The sequence below is a fragment of the Lathyrus oleraceus genome, chromosome 5, assembly GCF_024323335.1.
Source record: "Lathyrus oleraceus cultivar Zhongwan6 chromosome 5, CAAS_Psat_ZW6_1.0, whole genome shotgun sequence".
NCBI lineage: Eukaryota > Viridiplantae > Streptophyta > Magnoliopsida > Fabales > Fabaceae > Lathyrus > Lathyrus oleraceus.
The window spans coordinates 297,166,969-297,175,195 of record NC_066583.1 but is presented as its reverse complement, the minus strand read 5'-3'; positions in this window follow the sequence as shown (position 1 = coordinate 297,175,195).

Genomic DNA, 8,227 nt, shown 5'->3' with positions numbered 1-8,227 from the left:
GGTAAAGAGTTTTCACGTGAAACAGAGAAGCGGCTGAAAAGTGGAAAGTGGAGAAAGGGCAAAGAGGAAGAGCTAGAGAGCAAAGGTTGAAGAACGGAAAAGCTTGAAGCTTAGAGATTGTCGGATTATCTCAGGTAAGGGGGGTTTATCGTCGTTTAACGGGTATTATAGATTAACATGTCATGGGTAGTGATAAACCGTTGAAGTGACCCTAATTGGGATGTTGAATGCTGAAATATTGTGATGAATAAGTTGTATTAAAGCTGTAATTGAGTCCGTAATTGTGTGAGTCGTGTTCCCCCGAACGTATAGCTTTTACGGAAATTGAATCGGAGGTCCGGAAGTCCTCCAATGGAGGAAAATGCGGAGAACTCTGCATTCTGCCTTGTGTTAGCGCAGGAACTGCTGTTTTGTCTGCGTTAACCGGTTAACCCAGGGCGTTAACCGGTTAACACTGTTATATTTTGTGAAAATGTGTTGTTTTGCCTGCGTTAACCGGTTAACCCAGGGCGTTAACCGGTTAACACTGTTGCGTTTTGCCAGAAGGTGTGTTTTGTCCTGCGTTAACCGGTTAACCCAGGGCGTTAACCGGTTAACACTGTTGGAAATTTGAAAAATTGATATTTTAATGTTGTGAACCTAATTGGTGATTGGCCTACTATAGTTAATTGTGATGAGTAATTTTGTTGGATTTATGTTATGAAGTGTTGATACAAGTATGTTGCTGAGTTGTTCCGTGTATGGAAAGTTGTTGAAAATACTGAGTTGTAGGCTTGGTGAGCCAAAGTTGATTATAAGTTGATGTGTTGAAAACATTGTTGTATTGCTATTATTATTATGTTGTCGACAGTTTAAAGTCGTGTATGCCATGTACATTCATATGCATTAAGTCGGAGCTTTGCTCACACCACGTTGGCCTGGATTGGCAAATTTTAAGTTGAAAGTTGAAGGCTTATGCCTTGATGCCCAATAAACTGGCAATGATTTTAAGTTGGGAGTTTTACTCCGAATGGTACCACATGCATGACGAGTCGAGTCTCATTAGAGTTGCATTTTGTTGGCTTGTTGTGTGGATATTTAATTTAATTGAGGAGTGGAATTGTGTTGATATTAAGTATGATGTTTGAGTTGATGTGCCGTTACTGGATGTATGTTACGATTAGGGTGATGAAATGTGTGAATTTACTTAGCATTACGTGATGATTTATAATGCTTATTATATCGATTGAGGAACTCACCCTTACAACTATTTTTCAGGTAACGAACAAATGAGTTGAGTGGAAGCTAATGCTTGGAGTCTAGTGTAGTCTCCTAAGTGGGTCATGCTCTGATAGATGTAACATAGGGAGGGAACAATTTTAATATTGTTGTTGATGATTGTTGAACCAGTTTACATGTAGTATGTTGCATGTTTTGAATGATCGATTTGATCTCTATCCGCTGCGTATTGTGCAAATGTTTTATGTTTTGAGTTAATGAAAGAGCATGACAGTTATTATGGTGTGAAATGTTGTGTGACACCCTTGATTGCATATTTACTCTGATTGATATGTGTTATTTTAATTATATACTCGGGGTATTTTAGAAGGGTGTTACATTAGTGGTATCAGAGCAGGTCGGTCTGTCCGGCCAGTTGTCGTGTCGTTACTGTCTAACAATTGTGTATTGTTACTAATCTAACTTTTAAGTTGTGTTGTATTGATAAGTTGAAATGGCTGGAAGGAATGACGCTGCAATGGCTGCCGCAATGCAAGCGATGGCACAAGCTGTGCAGAACTTGCCAAATGCTGGTGGTGATGCTGGATCACGTAGCTTGGCGACTTTTCAGAGAGAGAATCCGCCGGTGTTTAAAGGGAAGCATGATCCAGATGCAGCCTTGGGATGGTTGAAAGAGATTGAGAGAATCTTCCGTGTTATGGATTGCACTCCAGCTCAGAAGGTTCGGTATGGTACTCACATGCTAGCAGTCGAAGCTGATGACTGGTGGCTAGAGACTCACGAGAGGTTGACCGTGGCAGGTGAAGTCATTACTTGGGATGTATTCCGTAGGGAATTCATGAGAAAGTATTATCCGGAAGATGTCCGTGGTAAGAAGGAAATTGAGTTCCTTGAGCTGAAGCAAGGAAACATGTCTGTCACTGATTATGCTGCAAAATTTGTGGAGCTGTCCAAATTTTATCCTCATTACACTGGTGCTGGTGCTGAGTTTTCAAAGTGCATCAAGTTTGAAAATGGACTGCGCTCTGAAATTAAGAAGGCTGTTGGGTATCAGAAGATACGCATTTTTACTGAATTGGTTGATAGCTGCAGGATATTTGAAGAAGACAATAATGCTCATTACAAGATTGTCAGTGACCGCAGGGGCAAGCAACATCAAAATCGTGGCAAGCCGTATGATGCCCCAGTGGGAAAAGGGAAACAAGGAGCTGCTCCGGCTCAGAGGACTAGTAGGGGAGGTGCTCCTGCTGGTATAGTTTGCTTCAAATGTGGTCAGGCTGGTCATAAGAGTAATGTATGCACTGCTGAAGTAAAGAGATGTTTTCGTTGTGGTAAGACTGGTCATGCAATAGCTGATTGCAAGCACAAGGAAATGATTTGTTTTAATTGTGGCGAAGAAGGGCATATTGGAAGTCAGTGTCAGAAGCCACAGAAATCTCAAACTGGGAAGGTGTTCGCATTGACCGGAACTCAAACCTCCAGTGAGGACAGACTTATCCGAGGTACGTGTTATATTAATGGCTTTTCTCTTGTAGCTATTATTGACACAGGTGCGACTCATTCCTTTATATCTTTGGATTGTGCTGTGAAACTTAAGTTAGAGATATCTGAGATGTTTGGTAGTATGGTAATTGATACTCCTGCGAAGGGTTCAGTGACTACTACTTCGGTTTGTTTAAATTGTCCTTTGAGTATTTTTGGTAGAGACTTTGGGATGGACCTAGTGTGTCTTCCACTAGTGCAGATTGATGTTATTCTGGGTATGAACTGGTTGGTGTTTAACCGAGTTTCTATCAATTGTTTTGATAAGACGGTGGTCTTTCCTGAGATTGAGGAGGGAAAGAGTTTGTTTCTATCAGCAAGGCAAGTGAATGAGGAAGTAGCTGATGGGGCAGAGTTGTTTATGCTGTTAGCGACTTTGGAGGCTAAAGATAAACTGGTGATTTGCGATCTAGCCGTGGTGTGTGATTTTCCTGATGTGTTTCCGGAAGAGGTGAATGAATTACCGCCAGAGCGGGAAGTGGAGTTCTCGATTGATTTGGTGCCTGGTACTAGGCCGATATCGATGGCTCCGTACCGTATGTCTGATGTTGAGTTAACTGAATTGAAGAGTCAGTTGGAAGATCTGTTGGATAAGAAATTTATTCGTCCGAGTGTGTCACCGTGGGGTGCACCAGTGCTATTGGTTAAAAAGAAAGAAGGTACGATGAGGTTGTGTGTGGACTACAGGCAACTGAATAAAGTGACGATCAAGAATCGGTATCCTTTGCCGAGGATTGACGATTTGATGGATCAGTTGGTTGGTGCAAGTGTGTTCAGCAAAATAGATTTGAGATCTGGGTATCATCAGATCCGTGTGAAAACCGAGGATATTCAGAAGACTGCTTTCAGAACAAGGTATGGACATTATGAGTATTCTGTAATGCCTTTTGGTGTGACTAATGCGCCTGGAGTATTTATGGAGTATATGAATAGGATTTTCCATCCGTACCTAGACAAGTTTGTTGTGGTGTTTATTGATGATATTTTGGTGTATTCGAAATCTGAAGAAGAGCATGCTGAACATTTGAGAGTGGTTTTGGGAGTTCTACGAGAAAAGAAGTTATTTGCTAAATTGTCCAAGTGTGAATTTTGGTTAGGAGAGGTGAGTTTTCTTGGTCATGTGATTTCAAGAGGTGGCGTTGCTGTTGATCCTTCTAAGATAGAAGCGGTATCTAAGTGGGAAGCTCCGAAGTCTGTTGCTGAGATTCGAAGTTTCCTTGGTTTGGCTGGTTATTATAGGAAGTTCATTGAGGGATTTTCTAAGTTGGCGTTACCATTGACGATGTTGACTAGGAAGGGGCAAGCGTTTGTTTGGGACTCAAAATGTGAAGGAGGTTTCCAAGAGTTAAAGAGAAGGTTAACTACTGCTCCTATTCTGATATTCCCGAGTCCGTCGGAATCATTTGAAGTTTACTGTGATGCTTCATTGTTGGGTTTGGGTGGCGTATTGATGCAGAATAAGCAGGTTATAGCTTATGCTTCAAGACAGCTGAGGGTTCATGAGAGGAACTACCCGACACACGATTTAGAGTTGGCGGTTGTGGTGTTTGTTCTGAAGTTATGGAGGCATTACTTGTACGGGTCAAGATTTGAGGTTTTCAGTGACCATAAAAGTTTAAAGTATTTGTTTGATCAGAAAGAGCTGAATATGAGACAGAGAAGATGGTTAGAGTTTCTGAAGGATTATGACTTTGGTTTGAATTACCATCCGGGTAAAGCAAACGTAGTGGCTGATGCATTGAGTCGGAAATCATTACATATGTCTATGCTAATGGTTAAGGAATTGGATTTAATTGAGCAGTTTAGAGACTTGAGTTTGGTGTGTGAGAGTACTCACAATAGTGTTAAATTGGGAATGTTGAAGTTAACAAGTGGTATTCTGGATGAGATCAGAGAGGGTCAGAAATCCGATGTGCTTTTGGTTGATAAGTTGAATCTAGTGAATCAAGGTCAAGGTGGTGAATTCAGAGTTGATGAGAATGATGTTTTGAAATTTGGTAATCGGGTGTGTATTCCGGATGTTATCGAACTTAAGAAGAGTATTCTTGAAGAAGGACATCGTAGTGGCCTGAGTATTCATCCTGGAGCTACGAAGATGTATCATGATTTGAAAAAGTTATTTTGGTGGCCGGGAATGAAAAGAGAAATTGCGAGTTTTGTTTATTCCTGTTTGACTTGTCAGAAGTCAAAGATTGAGCATCAGAAGCCGTCTGGGCTAATGCAACCGTTGGCTATTCCAGAGTGGAAGTGGGATAGTATCAGTATGGATTTTGTTTCTGGTTTACCGAGGACAAGTAAGAATTTTGAAGCTATTTGGGTGATTGTTGACAGATTGACAAAATCGGCTCATTTCATTCCGATCAGAATGGATTATCCGTTAGAGAGATTAGCCGAGTTGTATATTGAGAAAATTGTAAGTTTGCATGGTATTCCGTCGAGTATTGTTTCGGACAGAGATCCTAGATTTACATCGAAATTCTGGGAAGGTTTGCAGAAGGCTTTGGGAACTAAACTGAGATTGAGCTCTGCATATCACCCGCAGACTGATGGTCAGACTGAGAGGACGATTCAGTCATTAGAGGATCTTTTGAGAGCTTGCGTTTTGGAAAAGGGAGGCGCTTGGGATTGTTATTTACCTTTGATTGAGTTTACCTACAACAATAGTTTTCATTCGAGCATTGGTATGGCGCCGTTTGAAGCTTTGTATGGTAGGAGATGTCGGACACCGTTATGTTGGTATGAGTCCGGTGAGAGTGTTGTGGTTGGACCGGAGATTGTTCAACAGACTACAAAAAAGATTAAGATGATTCAGGAGAAGATGAGAATTGCTCAGAGTCGTCAGAAGAGTTATCATGATAGAAGGAGGAAATCACTTGAATTCCGAGAGGGAGATCACGTGTTTCTTCGTGTTACTCCGATAACTGGGGTTGGTCGAGCTTTGAAGTCAAAGAAGTTGACACCTCAATTTATTGGTCCTTATCAGATTTTGGAGAGGATAGGAGAGGTAGCCTATCGTATCGCTTTACCGCCGTCACTTGCGAATTTGCATGAGGTTTTTCATGTGTCTCAGTTGAGGAGGTACATTCATGATCCGTCGCATGTGATCCAAGTAGATGATGTACAGGTAAGAGATAACCTGACTGTTGAAATATCGCCTATGAGGATTGAGGATCGAGAGTTGAAGCAGTTGCGGGGTAAAGAGATTGCCTTAGTGAAGGTAGCTTGGGGAGGACCAGCAGGTGGCAATGTGACTTGGGAACTGGAGAGTCAGATGAAAGAGTCTTATCCAGAGTTATTTGCTTGAGGTATGTTTTCGAGGACGAAAACTCTTTTAGTGGGGGAGAGTTGTAACACCCCGAATAAAATAAGAGAATTATTTAAATTAAGTTAATAATATATTTATTAATTTAATTAAATAAATTGAATTATTGGATTATTATTATTATTATTATTATTTGGAATAATAATTAGTGGAAAATATATAAGTTGGAATAAGAGAAAAGGGTTTTCATTTTTTTGGTAAAGAGTTTTCACGTGAAACAGAGAAGCGGCTGAAAAGTGGAAAGTGGAGAAAGGGCAAAGAGGAAGAGCTAGAGAGCAAAGGTTGAAGAACGGAAAAGCTTGAAGCTTAGAGATTGCCGGATTATCTCAGGTAAGGGGGGTTTATCGTCGTTTAACGGGTATTATAGATTAACATGTCATGGGTAGTGATAAACCGTTGAAGTGACCCTAATTGGGATGTTGAATGCTGAAATATTGTGATGAATAAGTTGTATTAAAGCTGTAATTGAGTCCGTAATTGTGTGAGTCGTGTTCCCCCGAACGTATAGCTTTTACGGAAATTGAATCGGAGGTCCGGAAGTCCTCCAATGGAGGAAAATGCGGAGAACTCTGCATTCTGCCTTGTGTTAGCGCAGGAACTGCTGTTTTGTCTGCGTTAACCGGTTAACCCAGGGCGTTAACCGGTTAACACTATTATATTTTGTGAAAATGTGCTGTTTTGCCTGCGTTAACCGGTTAACCCAGGGCGTTAACCGGTTAACACTGTTGCGTTTTTCCAGAAGGTGTGTTTTGTTCTGCGTTAACCGGTTAACCCAGGGCGTTAACCGGTTAACACTGTTGGAAATTTGAAAATTTGATATTTTAATGTTGTGAACCTAATTGGTGATTGGCCTACTATAGTTAATTGTGATGAGTAATTTTGTTGGATTTATGTTATGAAGTGTTGATACAAGTATGTTGCTGAGTTGTTCCGTGTATGGAAAGTTGTTGAAAATACTGAGTTGTAGGCTTGGTGAGCCAAAGTTGATTATAAGTTGATGTGTTGAAAACATTGTTGTATTGCTATTATTATTATGTTGTCGACAGTTTAAAGTCGTGTATGCCATGTACATTCATATGCATTAAGTCGGAGCTTTGCTCACACCACGTTGGCCTGGATTGGCAAATTTTAAGTTGAAAGTTGAAGGCTTATGCCTTGATGCCCAATAAACTGGCAATGATTTTAAGTTGGGAGTTTTACTCCGAATGGTACCACATGCATGACGAGTCGAGTCTCATTAGAGTTGCATTTTGTTGGCTTGTTGTGTGGATATTTAATTTAATTGAGGAGTGGAATTGTGTTGATATTAAGTATGATGTTTGAGTTGATGTGCCGTTACTGGATGTATGTTACGATTAGGGTGATGAAATGTGTGAATTTACTTAGCATTACGTGATGATTTATAATGCTTATTATATCGATTGAGGAACTCACCCTTACAACTATTTTTCAGGTAACGAACAAATGAGTTGAGTGGAAGCTAATGCTTGGAGTCTAGTGTAGTCTCCTAAGTGGGTCATGCTCTGATAGATGTAACATCGGGAGGGAACAATTTTAATATTGTTGTTGATGATTGTTGAACCAGTTTACATGTAGTATGTTGCATGTTTTGAATGATCGATTTGATCTCTATCCGCTGCGTATTGTGCAAATGTTTTATGTTTTGAGTTAATGAAAGAGCATGACAGTTATTATGGTGTGAAATGTTGTGTGACACCCTTGATTGCATATTTACTCTGATTGATATGTGTTATTTTAATTATATACTCGGGGTATTTTAGAAGGGTGTTACAACTTGAACCTTTGTGTAGCAAGTAGGATTCAGATTCAACAAGAGTGACACAATTGTCTTGAACTTTATCTCAGGCATTAAACTCACACACAATCTTTTCTTAAGGTGTATTCTAATAGTTTATGCTTTAATGACTCTGCACGTCTATCCCGGTTTAGTGAAGGCTCTAGGAATTCTGCCTCGAAGTTTCGTAGGAACCAGCCTAAGTTCCACAATTATATTGGTGAGTCTATCAAGAATACTCTTGTAGTCTAGGTACTCCTTCATACACAATATAGATATTAAGAATTTCTATCATCACATCCCCTTATTGCTTCAGGATTCATGCTTTACTTATTTATACTCGCATGATC